Genomic DNA, 7241 nt, shown 5'->3' with positions numbered 1-7241 from the left:
CTGTAATTGAACCCACACCTGTGGCTTCCAGCCAAACAAAAGACAGGCATATGAGGTGAACATTTACACTAGGTAGATACACTCCTTGGAGAGAACAATCATGGGAGAATAGAAGGGCTGTTCATGCACAGGGAGACAGCTCAGGGGGCAAGAGTGCATGGGAGGGAAGGACACAGGGAAGAGGTAATTATCAGGAGGAGTGGGAGGGGAGTTGTTGCATTGTGGTAAATTGTAGTCAATGTCATGAGACAAAGTGTATGTGAATTGCTGTGTGGAAAGTGAATATACTCTGTAAACTTTCACCCAAATCACAATTTAAAAAAAAAAAGAAAAGAAAGATTTGAATAAAGAGGCAAGAACAAAACATCCTATGTGGGGACACAGGAACAAATGTCAGATGTTCTGATGGGACTTTGAGGAACCCAGTAATAATATATTATTGATTTTAGCTTTTAAACTTATCTTTATTGTTCATCATTAGCCATAGTCTAAAGGAACTCCAGTTAAAGCACTTGGCTGTTAAGCAAAATGTCAGTGGTTGAAACTCACCAGCTATTCCACAGGAATAAGAAGAAATAGTCTGCTTCCATAGAGATTTACAGTCTTGGAAACTGTGGGGCAGTTCTACTTCGTCTTGTAGGTTTGCTATGACTTGGAATTGATTCAATGGCAGTGGGTTTTTGGTTTTTTAGCCATACTCCTGTAATACTCCCACCAAAGATTGGGTGGAACTATGCATATATGGTGTTTATGGCCCACCAAGGGATTTGGATAGCTTGCTATTAATACAGATAAATTGCCCTACTGGGTCTAAGCAAATGAAATGTGTGGAACCCTAACAAGGGAATTAATTGGTCAGTTTTGCCATCCCTCTAGGCTTAAAAGAGAGCCAATTCTAAAGCAGAGCAGGGACTTGACTACTATGAAGGAAGAAAGGTGGGAGAAAAGTGCTTCCTTTGGATGTGTGGCCTCTGTGCTGGGAACTTCCTTTTCCCAGAAGACCGAGAGAGCTATAATACCAGAGAGATGGTGAGAAGCGGTGGCTAAGAAGCAGCAGTGGAGAAATGGTGGCAGCAGAGACAGCAGAATCAGGAGACTATTCATGGACATGATGGGCTTCCTGGCCAACGGAGTGAGAAAACTGATTACTTTCAGGCAGGAGGCTTGCAGGTGGAATAGGGTGCCTCTCAGGACCTGGTGGACTACGCTTGTTAACCCATGACGCTAAATCTGAGCACCATCAGACCGAGGCTTGATGGTGTGGTGTGCCTCTGGGCACTTATTGTTGTTGTTATGTGTCGTCGAGTTGGACCCGACTCATAGCGACCCCTCCTTGGGTTTCCAAGGCAGTATCACAATGGAAGTAGATTACCCCATCTTCCTTCCAAGGAGTGGCTGGTGGGTTTGAACCGCCAGCCTTCTGGTTAGCAGTCCTTAGGCACTACGCTACCAGAGAGCTTTGTAACACTTGCCTGAGCAAGGCAGAAGTTGTAAAGTCCCAAGACTCTCCCGAGTGGACCAAAAACCATAGACGGGCCTGCCTGTGATAAAGCCAAGAAGAGGCTGTCCTTATAAAAAGAACTGTATCCTGATTCATTTCTGATCGTGAGTTGTAACCTGTTAATCCCAAATAGACCCCATAATTGGAGTATTGTCTGTGAGTTCTGTGTGGCTATTGCAACAAATTACTGAATGTATCAGAGAACGAGAGAATGCTGTAGGAGGTACAGTTGTTGTCAGAACTGACAAAAAGTTTGGAGGGTGAAGGCATGTCTGACCTATGCCTCCTAAGAATCAGCTTTTGGCTGATGCTAATGGTGGTCCTCCTTCTCCATGGTGAAGTTAAATGAAAGGTCAGTCACACACATACCATTTTTACCAAGGAACATCTGGGGCTACCAAAAGCTGAAAGAGTGAGAGATACTGAAAACCATAGGAGAGAATATGGTTCCTACACCCTTAATCCAAACTCCTAGAATCTAGAACTGTGAAACATTAAACATCTGTTCTTATAAGTACCCAATTTGTGGTGCTTTGTTATGGTAGGTCTAGGAAATGAATACAATCACTGTCCTGGTCCAGGAGATGTTCCAGAGTTGGTTCCATTCAGTATGAGCAACCCATGCTTGTCCTTCTGTACTGCCCCAGCAGTATGGTCCTTCCATATAGAAGTTAGAAGTTGTCCACACAGGTTGATTCAGATAGGAATTAGCCATGTGTGGACCACAGGTGGGTGCTTGTCTTGCTGGAAAGTGAACATGGAGGCCATGAGAACCATGATGTAGCTCATGAACCAGAATGTAGCCATGGCTGGTGCTCATTGAGGGATGACTGGACTATCTGTGAGCCTTGGCTGAGCTCCTTTCCTCCTTGTTTGGATGAAGCATGGTGCTTGCTCCACCGAAACAGGGAGACTTTCAGTGCTGACTCAACTCATGTCCACACTGTCTGACTTTTTTTCTGAGCACCAGTAATCTCTCTCCTTGGACCCACTGCTTCCATCTATCTCCCAGGATAAAATAGACTGGCTCGTCACTCATTCTTCACATATGTATTCATCATTGCATAAATTTCACCACCACCCCCCCCCAGCCCTTTAGGATATTCTTATTTTCTTTCGGGAGGGGGATTTTTCTTTTAAATAAATAATTAATTTTTTTTTTTGCATTCTTTAAAAAAATTTATTATGCTTTGGGTGCAAATTTACAGAGAAGAATTTGTTTTACATTCAACAGTTCATGTACATTTGATTTCATTCCCTGATTACCATCCCCAACCCTAACCCACTCTCCTCCTTTCCATTCCCTATGACCCCCCCCATCCCTGTGCCCCTCTTATGTATTCCTGTCTGTTGAGCCTTCCCTTCATGTGAATACTACCCCTCTGGTGCCCCATGGCCAATTGCCCCAAGGGGTGTATCTCTGTAGAGTAGATGGGTGCATCACCCTGGGTTGGATGTTCTGCATGTAAGTCTTACTGCTGTTGGGCTGACAGCCAGCCCTGGGGAGTGAGTCCTATCCCAAGCCCAAAGTGTATCCCAGCACCACAGTCATAGGGATCCCACCAGACTTCATCTGACCAGTAATTCCAGTCATTATGGTGTTTTTGAATTTTGTTCCACGTTTTTCCTCCCACTTTATCCAGGATCTCCAGTTTTGATCCCTTCCTGAGAGGTTGACATTGATAGTCAGGAACCATCTAGTTCTTCTGGTGTTAGGTCCGTCATATCCTAGGGCTGATTGTTTTCAAATGCCCTTGGTTTTCTTCACTCTTCTTTGCTTCAGACAAGAGGAGACCATTAGATGCATCTTAGATGGCTGATCAAAAGCTTTTAAGACCCCAGTCACTACTCATCAAAGTAGGTGTGGAACAAGATTTTTATGTATTATGTTGTGCCAACTGAGCCTGGTGTGGGACATTACTTTTGACACTCAAAACCAAATTTTGGACTGTAAGACCTATTTGATCAGTTTCCAAACCCTGTTTTGAATCCAAAAGTTAATAATTGACTTTTGGGTTGTTGTTGTTACATTTCTGTCTAGTGAGTTCTGACTCATGGCCACCTTATGTGTCAGAGTAGAACTGCTCCAGAGTTTTCAAGGTTGTGACCTTTTGGGAGCAAATTGCCAGGTTTGTCTCTCTAGGTAGTCTGGGTGGGTTTGAATCACCAAGCTTTCAAATTTTGGGTTATCTGCACTTTTCCTGCACTGCCGTAGAGTTTTCATTGGCTGCTTTTCAGAAGTAGATCTCCAGGCCTTTCTTCCTAATCTGTCTTAGTATGGAAGCTCTTGCTGCAACCTTCCATACCATAGCCTCATGCAAGCCTCCACTGACAGACAAAAGGTGGCTACACATGAGGTACATTGGTCAGGAATCAACCTAGGGCTCCTGTATGGAAACCAAGAACTACCAATGCTTCATATTTGTCAAATGTTGTTGTTGTTATGTGCCATCGAGTTGGATCCTTCTCATAGCAACCCCTCCTTGGGTTTCTGAGGCAGTATCACTATGGAAGTAGATTTGTTGAGTAGGTACCACAAATTTTTATTGACAAAATGAATGAGTGATGCTTCCAGACCCTTAGGAGGCTTATAAAAGAAGTCATACTTGATCTGCCATATTTTCAGCATTTCAAAGCAAATATTTACTTATTACCTGTCTGCCCAAGTTTTCAAGGAGCCCTGGCAGTGCAGTGGTTAAGCATTTGACTACTGAGAGGTCGGTAGTTCAAACCCATCATGGGAGAAAGATGCGGCAGTTTGCTTCTGTAAAGATTTACAGCCTTGGAAACCATATGGAGCAGTTCTACTCTATCTTATAGGGTTGCCATAAGTTAGAATCAACACAATGACAATGGATCTTTGTGCTCAAGCTTTCTACTGGAGCAATAGCGAATCAGGTGATAACACTTGTCTCAGTCTGATTAAAAGTAAATATTACTTAGTACATGTGATTTGGAGGACAAATCTCCATGTAAATACATGCTCTTTGGGGGACATGCCTTTCATCGGGGGAAATGGTAAAAGTGGTCCTTGATAATTCAAGAATTGGAGACCCTCTCCCTAACTCTGAGCTAAGCAAATGTTGCTCAGAGTAACTGAACACTTATCAAGGCTGCAGTTTATTTTCTTTCATGTAGATTGAAGGTGCAGATCCTATTTAAAAGTATTTTTCTCTGCCATGCTAGGTGTGAGACTATAAGAAGTGTGAGGATCAACACGCTTAATGAATTCCAGTGTCATTCTGGGTATAATTTTGGACATTACTGAAAATTAAGACAACAATATCCAGAAAAAGCCAATAGTTAACTAGAGCAGGTGTGGTTGCTTCCATTTTCTGCCTCACATTCTCTCTCTCTCTCTCTTTTTATTTTTCCACTAAAGTGAGAAAATTCCTATAACATTCTAGATTGGAAGTTGCAAGCTGGTAGCCAATTCTGGCCCGGAGAGTGCTTTTTATGGTACCCACAGTGTTTGGGGACTTGGGAAATTTCACATTAAAAATCTAGATTTCTGTCCAAAAAGCAAATCTTTTGCTGTCAAGTTGATTCTGACTCGTGGAGACCCCATTTGTGCAGAGTAGAACTACCCTCTAGGGCTTCCAAGGCTGTGACCTTTTAGAGGCAGATCACCAGGCTTTTCTTTTGAAGCAATTTTAGGTGGGTTCAAACTGCAAATCTTTCAGTAAGTATTGAGTGCTTAACCGTTTGTGCCACTCAGGGACTCTGGGTTTCTGGCATCTCTTGAAAAACAGGAAGATCTGGCCACATGGTTGCTATAATCTTCCACTAAGCAATGTGCTGCTGTATCAGCCATGAATCTGCTACCTCTGCTAGAGAATTCACTATAGACTTTGTTCCCTGCTGTCTTATAGCCTGCCCAATTTATTCATTTACATTACCTGCCTAGTCCCGATAGGCATTTGAATTTGTAGCCTCTGTTTTTGGTAGTATGCTATGCTGGTGATATTAACCACACATTAATTATAAACTTAGTAGATAATGACTGTAATACAATGAGATGACCATATTTGTTGCATTTGTTTGGTGGTGTGATTATGAGCCAGTTGGTTGGAGATAGTCTAATTTAATCTTACTCACTATTTAGCATATGTTATACTAATAGTGGTAACATTTGATGCGATACAGTGTGATTCAGCAATTCTATTCTACTTCTCATGGCAACAACAAATGTTTGCCTTCTGAGTCACCATTACCTAGATGCTACTGCTAACCAAAATTAGACCATAAATTTTCAACCACATAAATATTGAGTAGTTTTATAGTTTTCTTAATATTGAGTTTGTAGGTTATGCAATTAGCCCATGGTTATAGTTCTGTGACATATAGTTCTTTGGTTATAAGCCAAATGGGGAAATGCAATAGCATTTACTCTGTGAAGCAAATATCTTTGTATTATAATGAATAGATATTTTTTTATGTCATAATTTATTGTATTATTATTTTCATTGGGAGCTCTGGTAGCATAGTGCCTCAGGCACTTGACTGCTAACCAGGCGGCTGGTGGTTCAAACCCACCAGCCACTCCTCAGAAGGAAGATGGGGCAATCTACTTCCATAGTGATACTGCCTCAGAAACCCAAAGAGGGGTTGCTATGAGTTAGGTCCGACTTGATGGCACATAACAACAACAACAACAATTATTTTCATTGAGACTATACTTAGCAGAATACACGCCAATTCAGTATCTACATTTATAACTTATTTACATTGATTACATTCTTCAAGTAGTGAAAGCATTCTCACTCTCCTTTTCCAAGTAGCTCCTCTACAATTAGCATATAATCACTGCTCCCTACAGAGGTATACTCTAGACCAAGGATTGATTCAGCTGCGGCTAATCTTGCACAGACACCAGTGATAGAAAATACCTGCAGTTCTTACAGAAACAATAGAAGACAGACACAGAGTAATCCCTCAGATATCCAGACACTATGGGAGAGAGATCCAGTAGATCTACTGCCTCAGGACCATAGTACTGGGGGACACTAGACTCAATTGGCACAACAGAATACATAAAAGCATTGCTCCACATCCTACATTGGTAAGTAGTGACTGAGGTCTTAAAAGCTTTCAAGCAGCCATCTAAGATGCAGCTAATGGTCTCCTAGCATTGGAAGTGAAGAAGAACACACACACATACACACACATATACACACAAACCAAAGGCATTTAGAAGCAATCAGCCCTAGGACATGATGGCCCTCAAGACCAGAAGAACTGGATGATGCCCAGCTACCAATGCCAACCACTCAGGAAAGGGTCAAATCTGGAGATCCTGGATAGAGTGGGAGGGAAAACGTGGAACAAAATCCAAAAACTCAATAATGACCAGAATTATTGGTCAGATGAAATCTGGTGAGACTCCCAATACTATGGCCCTGGAACACATTCTGTGCCTGGAATAAAACACCCCCAGGGGCGGGCTGCAGCCCAATAGTTAACAGATGTACATGCAGACCACTCAATCCAGGATGACACACCCACATACTCTACGGTAATACATCTATTGGAACAATGGACCATTGGACACCAGAGAACCAACATTCAAACTGAGGAAATGCAGGACAAACAGGAGTGCATAAAAATGAAAGGAACGGGGGCAGGGTTGCACGGTAGGGAGGGGAGGAGACTGGGTTAGGGTTGGACATGGCGAATGGGGAATGAAACTAAATGTATGTGTTACAGTGAATGTAAAACAAGCTCTTAAAATTAATATATA

Source organism: Orycteropus afer, unplaced genomic scaffold (assembly GCF_000298275.1).
Source record: "Orycteropus afer afer isolate SDZICR_OR568_19922 unplaced genomic scaffold, OryAfe1.0 scaffold00623, whole genome shotgun sequence".
NCBI lineage: Eukaryota > Metazoa > Chordata > Mammalia > Tubulidentata > Orycteropodidae > Orycteropus > Orycteropus afer.
The sequence above is the reverse complement of the archived record's forward strand: the minus strand, read 5'-3'. Positions refer to the sequence as shown.